A 15743-nucleotide genomic window follows, 5' to 3' on the forward strand; every position below is an offset into this window, starting at 1 on the left:
GTGGATGAGTTGAATGTGCAGATAGCTATTAATGACTATGATATAGTTGGGATCACAGAGACATGGCTCCAGGGTGACCAAGGCTGGGAGATGAACATCCAGGGATATTCAATATTCAGGAGGGATAGACAGAAAGGGAAAGGAGGTGGGGTAGCATTGCTGGTTAGAGAGGATATTAACGCAATAGAAAGGAAGGACATTAGCTTGGAGGATGTGGAATCGATATGGGTAGAGCTGCGAAACACTAAGGGGCAGAAAACACTAGTGGGAGTTGTGTACAGACCACCTAACAGTAGTAGTGGAGTTGGGGATGGCATCAAACAGGAAATTAGAAATGCGTGCAACAAAGGTAAAAAAATTATAATGGGTGACTTCAATCTACATATAGATTGGGTGAATCAAATTGACAAGGGTACTGAGGAAGAAGATTTCTTGGAATGTATGCGGGATAGTTTTATAAACCAACATGTAGAGGAACCAACGAGAGAGCAGGCTATTCTAGACTAGCTATTGAGTAATGAGGAAGGGTTAGTTAGCAGTCTTGTTGTGCGTGGCCCCTTGGGCAAGAGTGGCCATAATATGGTTGGGTTCTTCATTAGGATAGAGAGTGACACTTTGAGGGTATGAGACGTGAATTGGCCAAGAGAGACTGGTAATTGATTCTTAAAGGGTTGACGGTGGATATGCAATGGAAGGTATTTAAAGACTACATGGATGAACTATAACAATTGTTCATCCCTGTTTGGTAAAATAATAAATCAGGGAAGGTAGTGCATCTGTGGATAACAAGGGAAATCAGGGATGGTATCAAAACAAAAGATGAAGCATACAAATTAGCCAGAAAAAGCAGCCTAGCAGAGGAGGACAAAGGGCTTAATTAGGAAAGGGAAAATAGATTATGAAAGAAAACTGGCAGGGAACATGAAAACTGACTGCAAAAGCTTTTATAGATATGTGAAGAGAAAAAGATTAGTTAAAACAAATGTAGGTCCCTTGCAGTCAGAAACATGTGAATTGATCATGGGGAACAAGGACATGGCAGACCAATTGAATAACTACTTTGGTTCTGTCTTCACTAAGGAAGACATAAATAATCTGCCGGAAATAGCAGGGGACCGGGGGTCAAATAAGATGGAAGAACTGAGTAAAATCCAGGTTAGCCGGGAAGTGGTGATAGGTAAATTTAATGGATCAAAGGCCGATAAATCCCCAGGGCCAGATAGGCTGCATCCCAGCATACTTAAGGAAGTAGCCCCAGAAATAGTGGATGCATTGGTGATAATTTTTCAAAACTCTTTAGATTCTGGAGTAGTTCCTGAGGATTGGAGGGTAGCTAATGTAACCCCACTTTTTAAAAAGGGAGGGAGAGAGAAAACGGGGAATTACAGACCAGTTAGTTTAACATCGGTAGTGGGGAAACTGCTAGAATCAGTTATTAAAGATGGGATAGCAGCACATTTAGAAAATGGTGAAATCATTGGACAAAGTCAGCATGGATTTATGAAAGGTAAATCATGTCTGACAAACTTATAGAATTTTTTGAGGATGTAACTAGTAGAGTGGATAAGGGAGACCAGTGGATGTGTTATATCTGGACTTTCAGAAGGCTTTCGACAAGGTCCCACATAAGAGATTAGTATACAAACTTAAAGCACATGGTATTGGCGGTTCAGTATTGATGTGGATAGAGAACTGGCTGGCAGACAGGAAGCAAAGAGTAGGAGTAAACGGGTCCTTTTCACAATGGCAGACTGTGGCTAGTGGGGTACGACAGGGCTCAGTGCCGGGACCCCAGCTATTTACAATATATATTAATGATCTGGACGAGGGAATTGAATGCAAAATCTCTAAGTTTGCAGATGACACGAAGCTGGGGGGCAGTGTTAGCTGTGAGAAAGATGCTAGGAGGCTGCAAGATGACTTGGATAGGCTGGGTTAGTGGGCAAATGCATGGCAGATGCAGTATAATGTGGATAAATGTGAGGTTATCCACTTTGGTTGCAAAAACAGGTAAGTAGACTATTATCTGAATGGTGGCCGATTAGGAAAAGGGGAGATGCAACGAGACCTGGGTGTCATGGTACACCAGTCATTAAAAGTGGGCATGCAGATGCAGCAGGCAGTGAAGAAAGTGAATGGCATGTTAGCATTCATAGCAAAAGGATTTGAGTATAGGAGCAGGGAGGTTCTACTGCAGTTGTACAGGGTCTTAGTGAGACCACACCTGGAGTATTGCGTACAGTTTTGGTCTCCTAATCTGATTAAAGACATTCTTGCCATAGAGGGAGTACAGATAAGGTGCACCAGACTGATTCCTGGGACGGCAGGACTTTCATATGAAGAAATACTGGATAGACTCGGGTTGTACTCACTAGAATTTAGAAGATTGAGGGGCGATCTTATAGAAACGTACAAAATTCTTAAGGGGTTGGACAGGGTAGATGCAGGAAGTTTGTTCCCGATGTTGGGGAAGTCCAGAACAAGGGGTCACATTTTAAGGATAAGGGGGAAATCTTTTAGGACCGAGATGAGGAAAACATTTTTCACACAGAGAGTGGTGAATCTCTGGAATTCTCTGCCACAGAAGGTAGTTGAGGCTAGTTCATTGGCTATATTTAAGAGGGAGTTAGATGTGGCCCTTGTGGCTAAAGGGATCAGGGGGTATGGAGAGAAGGCAGGTACAGGATACTGAGTTGGATGATCAGCCATGATCATATTGAATGGCGGTGCAGGCGCGAAGGGCCGAATGGCCTACTCCTGCACCTACTTTCTATGTTTCTATGGCATGAGGGAGAAGCTGACCAAAGTTGACTGGAAAGAGACCCTAGCAGGGATGACGGTGGAATAGCAATGGCAGGTATTTCTTGGAATAATCCAGAAGGTACAGGTTCATTTCATTCCAAAGAAGAGGAAAGATTCTAAGTGGAGTAAGAGCTGACCATGCCTGACAAGGGAAGTCATGGACAGTATAAAAACAAAAGAGAAGAGGTACTACATAGCGAAGATGAGCAAGAAGCCAAAGGGTTGGGTAACTTTCAAAGAACAACAGAAGGTAACTAAAATGGCAATACGGGGAGAAAAGATAAAGTATGAAGGTAAGCTAGCCAAGAATATAAAGGAGGACAGTAACAGCTTCTTTAGGTATGTGAAAAGGAAAAGATTAGTTATCACAAATGTGGGTCCCTTGAAGACGCAAACAGGTGAATTTATTATGGGGAACAAGGAAATGGCAGATAAATTGAACAGGTACTTTGGACACAAACAATCTCCCAGATGTACCAGGGGATAGAGGATCTAGGGTGACAGAACTGAATGAAATTCACATTAGTCAGGAACTGTGTTGGGTAAACTGATGGGACTGAAGTCTGATAAATCCCCATGGCCTTATGGTATGCATCCCAGGGTACATCCCAAGGAGGTAGCTCTAGAAAATGTGGACACATTGGTGATCATTTTCCAATGGTCTATAGATTCTGGATCAGTTCTCGTGGATTAGAGGGTAGCTAATGTTATCCCACTTTTGGAGAGAGAAAACAGTGAATTATAGACCAGTTAGCCTGACATCAGTGGCGGGGAAGATGCTGGAGTCGATTATCAAAGATGAAATAGCAGCGCATTTGGATAGCAGTAATAGGATCGGTCCAAGTCAGCATGGATTTACGAAGGGGAAATCTTGCTTGACTAATCTTCTGGAATTGTTTGAGGTTGTAACAAGTAAAATGGATGAAGGAGTGCCAGTGGATGTAATGTATCTGGACTTTCAGAAAGCCTTTGATTAGGTCCCACACAGGAGATTAGTGGATAAAATTAGAGCACATGGTATTGGGGGTAGGATATTGACATGGATGAAAAATTGGTTGGCAGACAGGAAACAAAGAGGAGGAATTAACGGGTCCCTTTCTGAATGGCGGGCAGTGACTAGTGGGGTACCGCAAGGCTCGGTGCCGGACCGCAGCAATTTACAATATACATGAATGATTTAGATGAAGGGATTCAAAGTAACATTAACAAATTTGCAGATGACACAAAGCTGGGTAGCAGTGTGAACTGTGAAGAGGATGCTATGAGGATGCAGGATGTCTTGGACAGGTAGGGTGAGTGGGCAGACGCATGGCAGATGCAGTACAATGTAGATACATATGAGGTTATCCACTTTTGTGGCAAGAACAGGAAGGCAGAGTATTATCTGAATGGTGTCAGATTAGGAAAAGGGGAAGTGTAACGAGACCTGGGTGTCCTTGTACATCAGTCATTGAAAGCAAGCATGCAGGTACAAAGGCAGTGAAGAAAGCAAATGGCATGTTGGCCTTCATAATGAGAAGAGTTGAGTATAGGAGCAAAGAGGTCCTTCTGCAGTTGTACAGAGCCCTAGCGAGACCACACCTGGAGTACTGGAGTATACAAGAGCAGCCCCGCCTGCCCCCACGGTGATATCACACTGGCCAATGAACTAAACACCTTCTTTGCCCGGTTCGATACTGGCAACACCACCAGGTGTGAAATAACCCCGGCCATAGCGGAGGGACAGGCCTTAACACTGAGCACTCAAGAGGTACAGTGCGCTCTGCGTAGGATCAATCCACGCAAGGCTGCAGGCCCGGATGGTGTACAGGGAAGAGTATTAAAGGACTGTGCTGGACAGCTGGCGGAGGTATTCACGAGAATCTTCAATCTCTCTCTATCTCTGGCAACGGTCCCCAAGTGCCTGAAAACAGCCACCATAGTGCCGGTGCCGAAAAAGTCCAAAATCACCAACCTCAACGACTACCGGCCGGTTGCCCTGACTCCAATCCCCATGAAGTGCTTCGAAAGGCTGGTCCTCTCCCATATTAAATCCAGCATCCCTGCCTCACTGGACTCCCATCAATTTGCATACAGGGCAAATAGATCGACAGAGGATGCCATCTCTCTGGCCCTTCACACTGTCCTGACTCACCTGGACAGACAGGGCACGTATGTGAGGATGCTCTTCATTGACTATAGCTCTGCATTCAATACGGTCATCCCCACCAAGCTCACCACCAAACTCCACCAGCTAGGCCTCAGCTCACCGATATGCGCTTGGATCCTGAACTTTCTCACGGAGCGACCGCAGGCAGTGAGACTGGGCCCGCACCTGTCCCCCACCATCACCCTGAGCACCGTCACACCACAGGGTTGTGTACTAAGCCCCATGCTCTACTCCCTCTTCACTCACGACTGTGTCCCTGCATTCGACACCAGCACCATCGTGAAGTTTGCAGACGACACAACAGTGATTGGGCTGATCACCAACGGTGATGAAACAAAATACAGAGCGGAGGTGCAGAACCTGGCGGACTGGTGCGCCAATAACAACTTGGCACTAAACACCTCCAAGACCAAGGAGCTGATTATTGACTTCAGGAGGTCCCATTCTGGAGAATACGCCCCAATCTCCATTTATGGGGAAAGTGTGGAGAGAGTGTCCAGCTTTAAGTTTCTGGGCACTCACATTTCAGAAGACCTCACATGGTCCACAAACACCGCCACGCTGGTCAAGAAGGCACAGCAACGACTGTTCTTCCTGAGGACATTAAAAAAGACTGGTCTGCCCCAACAGCTGCTGACAACGTTCTACCGCTGCACCACAGAGAGCATACTAACGTATGGCATCTCTGTGTGGTATCTCAGCTGCACGGAGGCGGAGAGGAGAGCTCTTCAGCGCGTCGTCAACAGAGCGCAGAGGATCATCGGGACAGAGCTACCAGCCTTGGAGGGCATCTACCACACGCGGTGCCTCAGGAAGGCCCTCAGCATCCATAAGGACTCATCACACCCCTGCCATGGTCTGTTTCAACTACTTCCCTCCAGCAGACATTACAAGGCCTTCTACGCCCGAACCTCCAGACTCAGGAACAGTTTCATCCCAAGAGCTATAGCGGCTCTGAACTGGCCCTAATGAGTGCCCCCCCACCCACCCCCTTTGGACAGTCTCCCTCAGATGGTCACGTCAATCAATTCAGCTTGTTTATTTATGTATTGTATTTATTTACCTTTCTTGTACATCAGTGGAGCTGCACACTAAATCTCGTTGCACTGACGTGCAATGACAATAAAAGATATATTATTATATTATTATTATTATTGTGTGCAGTTTTGGTCTCCTAATTTGAGGAAGGACTTTCTTGCTTTTGAGGGAGTGCAGCGTAGGTTCACAAGATTAATTTCTGGGATGGCGGGACTGTCGTATATTAAAAGAATTGAGTGAACGGGCCTGTATACACTAAAAATTTAGAAGGATGAGAAGGGATCTTATTGAAACATTTAAGATTAATAAGGGAGGAAACATGTTCCCGATGTTCGGTGAGTCCAGAACCAGGGGCTACAGTTTAAGAATAAGTGGTAGGCCATTTAGAACGGAGATGAGGAAAAACTTTTTCACCCAGAGTTGTGAATCTGTGGAATTATCTGCCTCAGAAGGCAGTGGAGGGCAATCCTCTAGATGCTTTCAAGAAAGAGTTAGATAGATCTCTTAAAGATAGTGGAATCAAGGGATATGGGGAGAAGGCAGGAATGGGGTACTGATTGTGGATGATCAGCCATGATCACAGTGAATGACGGTGCTGGCTCGAGGGGGCGAATAGCCTACTCCTGTATCTATTGTCTATTGCCTCTGTAACAGGTCCTGATTGTGAAGAAGACTCAATCAAATTGCTGCAACATTTGGCAGCAATAGGGCATAAAATATCCCAGGAAAAATTACAGTTCTGCCAGCCTAGAGTACAGTATCTAAGATTCCAGCTGCAGGAAGGCAGAAGGAAACTTGGAAAAGATAGAATAAAGGCAATAGAGAATGTTCCGGTCCCAAAGACAAAGAAGGACATTCTCGCCTTCTTAAGCATGGTGGGTTACTGCAGACATTGTATAAATGACTACAAGGAACTAGTGCAACATTGCGTTCAGCCACCTTGCAGACTGAGCCCTTCAGAGTAGAATGGACTGCAGAAAGAGACCACGCGTTTAGAAATCTAAAGAAACCTATGGTTACTTTTCCAGCACTGGGATTGCCAAATTATAAAATGCCCTTTCAACTTTATGTAAATGAAACAAAGGAGTTTGCAACTGGGGTTCTGGCTCAAGAACATGGAGAGGGAAAAAGACCGAGAGCCTATTATTCCTTGGCTTTACCAGTTGTAGTAAATGGCATGCCAGCCTGCTTGCGAGCTGTAGCGGTGACGGCTACAAAGATAGAAAAATCAATCCCCATCATTCTTGATCAATCGTGTGTAGTGACTGTTCCTCATGCCGTGATGTTACTATTGAACTCAGCAACTACACAGCAGCTAGAAGAACAGGATATGAAGTTACACAAAATTGCTGGGGAAACTCAGCGGGTGCAGCAGCATCTATGGAGCGAAGGAAATAGGCGACGTTTCGGGCCGAAACCCTTCCTCAGTCTGAGGGAAGGGTTTCGGCCCGAAACGTCGCCTATTTCCTTCGCTCCATAGATGCTGCTGCACCCGCTGAGTTTCCCCAGCAATTTTGTGTACCTTCGATATTCCAGCATCTGCAGTTCCTTTTTGAACAGGATATGAAGTTATCCTTTTATCACATCTGAACTATGCTTATTAGCGATCACCTGCTATCAACCTAGCTACCTTTGTACCACTGCCAGAAGAAGAATGTGACCATGATTTTCTATTGCTTGTAGAAGCCGCTGCCACTCCCTGGCTGGAATTACAGAGTCATCCGATTGATAATCCTGACCTGGTCCTATTTACTGATGGCTCTTCACACCGACCTAGCGATGACAGACTTTTAGCAGGATTTGCAGTGTTCACACCACACCAAGTGCTGGAAGCGTACGCTTTACCGTCCGCTCAGGCAGCTGAGCTGTATGCCCTGATTTATGCCTGCATATTGGCAAAAGATTAAAGTGCTAATATGTACACCGATTCTCGCTATGCGTTTGGGGTTGTACATGACTTTGGGCAGTATTGGAAAAAATAGAGGATTCATCACATCAACAGGAAAGACTATTAAGCATTATAAACTGGTTTTAAATTTATTGGATGCTTTACAATTGCCATGGCAAATTGCAGTTATTAAATGCGAGGCTCAAACATCATCGGATGATGATGTATGACAGGTCATCCGATTATCCAGCCAAACAGATTTCCCTGCGACAAACCCCACAAATACAAGCGGTTAATATTATGTCTGCAGCATAAAGAAAGCTTCCGGTTAGCATTGAAGTAATAATAATAATAATAATGGATGGGATTTATATAGCGCCTTTCTAATACTCAAGGCGCTTTACATCACATTATTCATTCACTCCTCAGTCACACTCGGTGGTGGTAAGCTACTTCTGTAGCCACAGCTGCCCTGGGGCTGACTGACGGAAGCGTGGCTGCCATTCTGCGCCTACGGCCCCTCCGACCACCACCAATCACTCACACACATTCACACACAGGCAAAGGTGGGTGAAGTGTCTTGCCCAAAGACACAACGACAGTATGCACTCCAAGCGGGATTCGAACTGGCCACCTTCCGGTCGCCAGCCGAACACTTAGCCCATTGTGCCATCTGTCGTCCCAGTAGCCCAATTACAGGATGCCCAGAGCCTAGCATCACTCCAGGAAAATAATTCCTGGAGCAAAGCAAGGTGTTATCAAGACCCCATTGTCTGGGTCCACCCTGATGGTCGGGTAGTTTGCCCCAGGAGCCTATTTTTGCCTCTGCCTCACCTAGCTCATGGACAGGCCTACATGAGAAAAGAGGGGATGGCACACGCATTGTCCCAGCAATGGTACGCACCAGGTATATCAGTCATAATTGATAAGGTTGCAAGAACATAAGGTGTGTCAACAAAATAATAGAGGGAAGACACCTGCAAAATTTGATCAGCTTCCATAACTTGAAATGCCTTTTGAGAATTTGCAAATTGATTTTGTACGTATGCCAGCAGCAAAGGGTTTTAAGTACATTCTGGTCATAGTTAATATATTCTCCAGAAGGGTGGAAGCACACCCCACAAGGAGGGATGATGCAAGGACGGTAGTCAATATTTTAATTAAAGAAATAATACCTAGATTTGGGATCCCCATGGGAATAAACAGTGACAGAGGAACTCATTTCACCAGTAAATTAGTTCAGAACTTGTCGAAGGCTCTTGGGTTCCAGTGGAAATTACACATACCATATCAACCACAGTCCTCAGGTAGAAGGAATAAATGGGGAAATAAAAGCTACTTCGGTCATGGGAAATGGGACTTAGACTAGATGTGTGATTGAGGGTAAGTTTCAGTTAATGTAGAAACTCTACATCAGTCACTAGGTAGAACAGACATGGGAATGATGTTGTACATGGTAGGATGAGAAGGTCAAATTACATCTATTTTGTTGTAAAGATTCTGACCAGTAAAGCAGATGAAAAGCAGGACTTCTAGGATGGTTATCTCTGGATTGCTTCCTGTACCTCATGCTGGTGAGGGCAGGAACAGGGAGATAGGGGATCTGAATGTGTGGTTGGGGGTGCTGGTGCGGGGTGCAGGGATTTAGATTTATAGACGACTGGGATCTTTTCTGGGGTTGGGGTGACCTATACAAAAGGGACGGGTTCCACCTTAAGTGGAGAGGGACCAAAGTTCTGGCAGGCAGGTTTGCTAGTGCTACACGTGTGGGTTTAAACTAAATGGCGGGGGTGAGGGGTTGACAAATTGGGAGTATAAAGATGGAGTTGAAGGGGAAGTGAGTACAGGAAAAGTTACAAAAAACTCCCAAATTAAAATGGGAAGAAAAGTTCGAGAAGGGATAAGAGAGTAAGGTCAGGGTCAATAGTGACCGGTGTAAGAGGGGAGGTGAATACCGAAGTCAAAGTGTTGTATATGAATGCGCAAAGTATAAGAAATAAAGTGGATGCACTTGAGGCTCAATTAGAAACTGGCAAGTATGATGTTGTGGGAATTATAGAAACATGGCTGCAAGAGGACCAGGGCTGGGAACTGAATATTCAAGGGTATACCTCCTATCGAAAATACAGACAGGTGGGCAGAGGGGGTATGGTAGCTCTGTTGGTGAGGAATGAAATTCAGTCCCTTGCGAGGGGTGACATAGAATCAGGAGATGTAGAGTCAGTATGGATAGAACTAAGGAATTGTAAGGGTAAAAATACCCTCATGGAAGTTATCTACAGGTCCCCAAACAGTAGCATGGATATAGGGTGCAAGTTGAATCAAGAGTTAACATTGGCATGTAGCAAAGGTAATGATATGGTGGTTTTGGGAGATTTCAACTTGCAGGTAGATTGGGAAAATCAGGTTGGTACTGGACCCCAAGAAAGGGAGTTTGTAGAGTGCCTCCGAGATGGATTCTTAGAGCAGCTTGTACTGGAGACTACCAGGGAGAAGGCCATTCTGGATTTAGTGTTGTGTAATGAACCACATTTGATAAGGGAACTCAAGGTAGAGGAGCTATTAGGAGGTAGTGGCCATAATATGATAAGTTTCAATCTACAATTTGAGAGGGAGAAGGGAAAATCGGAAGTGTCAGTATTACACTTGAGCAAAGGGGACTATGGAGACATAATGGAGGAGCTGAACAAAGTTGACTGGAAAGATACTCTAGCAGGGATGACAGTGGAACAACAATGGTAGATATTTCTGGGAATAATTCAGAAGGTGCAGGATCAGTTCATTCCAAAGAGGAAGAAAGATTCTAAGGGGAGTAAGAGGCAACTGTGGCTGACAAGGGAAGACAAGGACAGTATCTAAACATAAAAGAGAAGAAGTATAACACAGCAAAGATGAGCAGGAAGTCAGAGGATTAGGCAACTTTTAAAGAGCAACAGAAGATATCCCTAAAATATGGGGAGAAAAGATGAGGTATGAAGGTAAGCTAGCCAAGAATATAAAGGAGGATAGATAGTAACATCTTCATTAGATATGTGAAGCGGAAAAAATTAGTTAAAACAAATGTGGGTCCCTTGAAGGCAGAAATAGGTGAGTTTATTATGGGGAACAAGGAAATGGCAGACAAGTTGACCAGGTACATTGGATCTGTTTTCACTAAGGAAGACACAAACAATTTCCCTGATATACTTGTGGCCAGAGGATCTGGGGTGAGGGAGCAACTGAAGGAAATTCACATTAGGCAGGAAATGCTGTTGGGTAGACTGATGGGACTGAAGGCTGATAAATCCCCAGGGCCTGATGATCTGCATCCCAGGGTACTTAAGGAAGTGGCTCTAGAAATGGTGCACACATTGGTGATCATTTTCCAATGTTCTATAGATTCAGGATCAGTTCCTCTGGATTGGAGGGTAGCTAATGTTATCCCACTTTTTAAGAATGGAGGGAGAGAGAAAAAATGGAATTATAGACCAGTTAGCCTGACATCGTTGGTGGAGAAGATGCTGGGGTCAATTATAAAAGATGAAATAGCGGCACATTTGGATAGCAGAAACAGGATCGGTCCGAGTCAACATGGATTTACGAAAGGGGAAATTATGCTTGACTAATCTTCTGGAATATTTTGAGGATGTCACTCGGAAAATGGACAAGAGCCAGTGGATGTAGTGTACCTGGACTTTCAGAAAGCATTTGATAAGATCCCACATAGTAGATTACTGGGCAAAATTAGAGCACATGGTATTTGCGGTAGGGTACTGACATGGATAGAATATTGGTTGGCAGACAGGAAAGAAAGATTAACGGCTCCCTTTCAGAATGACAGGCAGTGTCTAGTGGGGTACCGGAAGGCTCGGTGCTGGGACTGCAGCTATTTACAGTATACATTAATAATTTAGTTGAAGGGATTAAAGGGCCGGTCCAATTTGGGCGACCTAATCTGCGAGTCCAGAAGAGTGTCTACGACCTTCAAGCTCCAGGGCACTCTTCTGGAAAACCTTGAGCTGGAACGACCGGCCACGTTGAAACCGAGATCTGCATCTACCGACCGCACACACACAAACACATCGTGAAGGTGGGGGTCAGGGAAAGCGGAGCAACGCTGTCTGCGTGATGAAGAGGCAGGTAAACGGCTGCCATAGTTACGGTAAGTCCTTTTAAAGACCGCGGGGGGGAGGGGGGGGGGGAAGAGAAGGAGGAGAGAATGGGAAAGAAGGTGGGACGAACGAGGGGAGAAGGGGTGAAGAAGGAGTGGAGACACTTTTAAGTAGTTTAATATAGTTTAGCGGGCATTTTACATTACCCGTAGGTCTTCCTAGGTCCTGAAACTCCAATGAGCTAATCAAAATGCCCAGTCAGTGAAGGAGATTGCCTACAGTTGCACTCGAGTGCTTGTAAGTAAATAGCGACCCCACTCCACTCCACTACGAGTTAAAAAGACCCATGCCGACCAAATTTTGCTCGCGGAAATTTTTTCAATATACTGAAATATTCTCCGCGACCTAGCTGAGGCTGCGAGTATTCGGGAACTTCCCTCGAGCATGAAAGAGAGTTCCAGCCACCTCATAGGATCTCCTAGGACCTCGTGGCAACCATGCTGCGAGTTTGAGTCCTGGGCAAACTCTTCTAAACTGTAGATTAGGTCGCCCAAGTGGGACAGGCATTTAAGATTAACAGTAGCAAATTTGCAGATGACACAAAGCTGGGTGGCAGTGTGTACTGTGAGGAGGATGCAATAAGGATGCAGGATGACTTGGACAGGTTGGGTGAGTGGGCAGATGCATTGCAGATGCAGTTTAATGTGGATAAATGTGAGGCTATCCACTTTGGTGGCAAGAACAGGAAGGCAGATTATTATCTGAACGGTGTCAAGTTAGGAAAAGGGAAAGTACAACACGATCTGGGTGCCTTTGTTCAGCAGTCACTGAAAGTAAGCATGCAGGCACAGCAGGCAGTGAAGAATGGCATGTTGGCCTTCATAACAAGAGAAGAGTATAGGAGCAAAGAGGTCCTTCTGCAGTTGTACAGGGCCCTAGTGAGACTGGCTCGAAGGGCCGAATGGCCTACTCCTGCACCTATTGTCTATTGTCGATTGTCTATGAAATTACTGCTGATGTGCATGAGGGTATGTTTAAGAATGAACTGCAGTTGCTGGAATAATCAAAGGTGGACAGAAAAGCTGGAGAAACTCAGTGGGTGAGGCAGCATCTTTGCAGCGAAGGACTAAAAGAAGGGTCTCGACCCGAAACGTCATCTATTCCTTCGCTCCATAGATGCTGCCTCACCCGCTGAGTTTCTCCAGCATTTTTGTCTACCAGCATGTGGGTATATGGTATTTTTGCAATCATTGAGACATAGTTGAAAGACCAGCAACTCAATGTTAAAAGGTATCGAAGTTCCAGGCATGACATGGCAGTGTAAAAGAGGAGAGAGCATTGCATTATTTGTGAAGGACATCATCATTGCACTAATGAGGGAGGATGATTTAGCAGGCACTTCAAATGCAACAATAAGGATAGAGGTTAAAAAAGGAGAGGAGTAGATTCCCAACAGTTAGCAGAAGATAGAGGAGCAAATATCAAGGCAAATTGCAGAGAGAAATTGTATTGGAATAATATTATAACCATATATGGTTATATGGCTATAATAGGGGATTTGCATTTCCCCGGTATTAAGTGGAAACATCTTCATGAGATAGTAATACGGAGGGTAAAGTTTTTAAAGTGTATCAAGAAAGCTTTTTGTGCCAGAAGATAGATAGTCCACCTATGGATGGGGCCATGCTGGGCGTAGTCCTATGGAATGGTCAGATAAATGGGTGAAGTATCAGTTGGTGAGCACTTTGGCATTAGTGGCCCTATCTCAGTAAGTTTATAAGTAGTTGTGGGAACATATAAGGATAGTCTGAGTTGAGGGAAGGCTAATTCCAAACACTGGACTATTCCTATACTAGATTTTTGTATGTTCTGTAATGAAATATTTAGACAGCACCAGGCAAACATAAAATCATAGACATGAAGCAGCTATTTGTAGGTAAACGTTGACACAAAGTGCTGGAGTAACTAATATCTCCAGGAATCGCAGCAGAAGAATGGAAACTGTAGGCTGGTTAATCTAACTTCAATGATTGGTAAGATTTTAAAGTCCATTACAAAAGGATGAGGTTTCTGAGTACATATCAGCACACAATAAAATAGGCCGGTCAACATGATTTTTGTGAAAGGGAGATCTTGCCTGACTAACCTTTTGGAATTCGCTGAGGAAATAAATAGCAGGATAGACAAAGAAAAGTCTGGATGTGGTTTACCTGGATTTTCAGAAAGCCTTTTGATATTTTGATAGGTGCTGCAGTGAGATTGCTAAAGAGGATGAGAGCCTAGGGTATCAGAGGGAAGATACGAGCATGGATAGCAGGTTGGCTGGATGGCAGATGGCAAAGATTGGCAATAAAGGATACTTTTTCTGGTTGGCTGTCAGTGACTAACGGAGTTCCTCAGGGCTCGGTGCTGGGGCCATCACTCTTCAAGTTGTATATCAATGATTTGGATGAGGGAATTGAAGGCTTTGTGGCCAAGTTTACAGATGATACAAAGATAGGTGGAGGGGCAGGTTGTGTAGAGAAAGCAGGTACTCTGCAGAACGACTTGGACAGGTTGGGAGAGTGGATGAAGTCCAATTCTCACCCAAGTCCACACCTTGACCTCAGCAGCATCAGTTTGACTTCACAATCCCCTCCAACACGGTCGCTCCCACTCTACCTGGCCCTCCTTCTATACCTCCGTCGTGACAATTCCACAGCCAGTCTCTGTCCCCTCTCTTGTCCTTACCTCTCACGAGAGTTGTGTCTGTGGCTCCGATCACACGATCTCACCGCTCACACTCTGCCAGAAATAACATTGGAAGGTGAGTGAACTGAATACCAGAGACAGCACTGAATAAGTGTAACACAGACCAATAGACAGCAAAACGCACAGTGACTGATTACCAGCTCCTTCCTTCAGTGTCCCGGACAGATGAGTGGCTGCTTCAGGTTGTCAGTGTGACTTCTGCCCAGGTTGTGCCTTGTTTTATTGAGAGCTTCAGTGTTTTCAGTTTCACCCCAACCACACCCTTAGCTTTTCACAGAAATCATGTGACTGTCTCTATGGGGAGAGGCTGGGGATTATTTTCATGGTTCATTGGAGGCTGAAGGGTGACTTTACAAAACTTAATAAAACCATGAGAGGCAAAGATAATGTGGATGGTCACAGCCTTTTCCCTAGTATTGGGGAGATCAAAACTAGAGGGCACAGGGTTTAAGTTAAGAGGGGGATGATTTAGAGGGCTAACTATTTCACACAGCTTTTCATGGGTGCAGATACCTGGTTAAGAGAAGGTGGCTCGCTGCTTCCCCCCTGTGATTCCTCCTGCTCTCTGACTCTACGACATTTTATTTCTGTTTGCTGTTACATTCTCCAAGTTAACAATGATTTATTCTGCATTTTCCTAAATCTCTATTCCTTTTGTCCTGCATTCACACCTTACACTTCCGTATCTATGTATCTCCCATTCCCCTGATGTCAGACTGAAGGAGGGTCTCTAGCCAAAACGTTACCCATTCCTTCTCTCCAGAGATGATGCCTGTCCCGCTGAGCTACTCCAGCATTTTGTGTCTATCTTCAGTTTAAACCAGCAACTGCAGTTCCTTCTACACAGGTAAATTACAGAATGGGAATGGTTGTTGAGGTCAAAATGATGTTGTTGAAGTCATAGTATGGGTTTTGAGAGTGTCAGCCTTCAGTGAGGAGTGACCGCGTAACTCAGTTACTCAGTGGGTTACAGAGACTGAGGGTAAAGGATACCATAGCTGGAGAACATTGAACAGTACAGTAC

At 44.9% G+C, this 15743-nt stretch overlaps 1 protein-coding gene across 1 annotated transcript in view; it reads right to left on the bottom strand.

Moving 5' to 3' along the window:
* Positions 1 to 14942, bottom strand: part of LOC116988584 (up-regulator of cell proliferation-like) — a gene marked incomplete at its 3' end in the record, with an annotated part of 42452 nt that extends 27510 nt beyond the window's left edge. The window contains exon 1 of the mRNA XM_033045477.1: positions 14699 to 14942. The remainder of the gene's footprint in view (positions 1 to 14698) is intronic.
* Positions 14943 to 15743: the final 801 nt, after the last annotated feature.

The sequence above is a fragment of the Amblyraja radiata genome, chromosome 1 (assembly GCF_010909765.2).
Source record: "Amblyraja radiata isolate CabotCenter1 chromosome 1, sAmbRad1.1.pri, whole genome shotgun sequence".
Classification (NCBI taxonomy): domain Eukaryota; kingdom Metazoa; phylum Chordata; class Chondrichthyes; order Rajiformes; family Rajidae; genus Amblyraja; species Amblyraja radiata.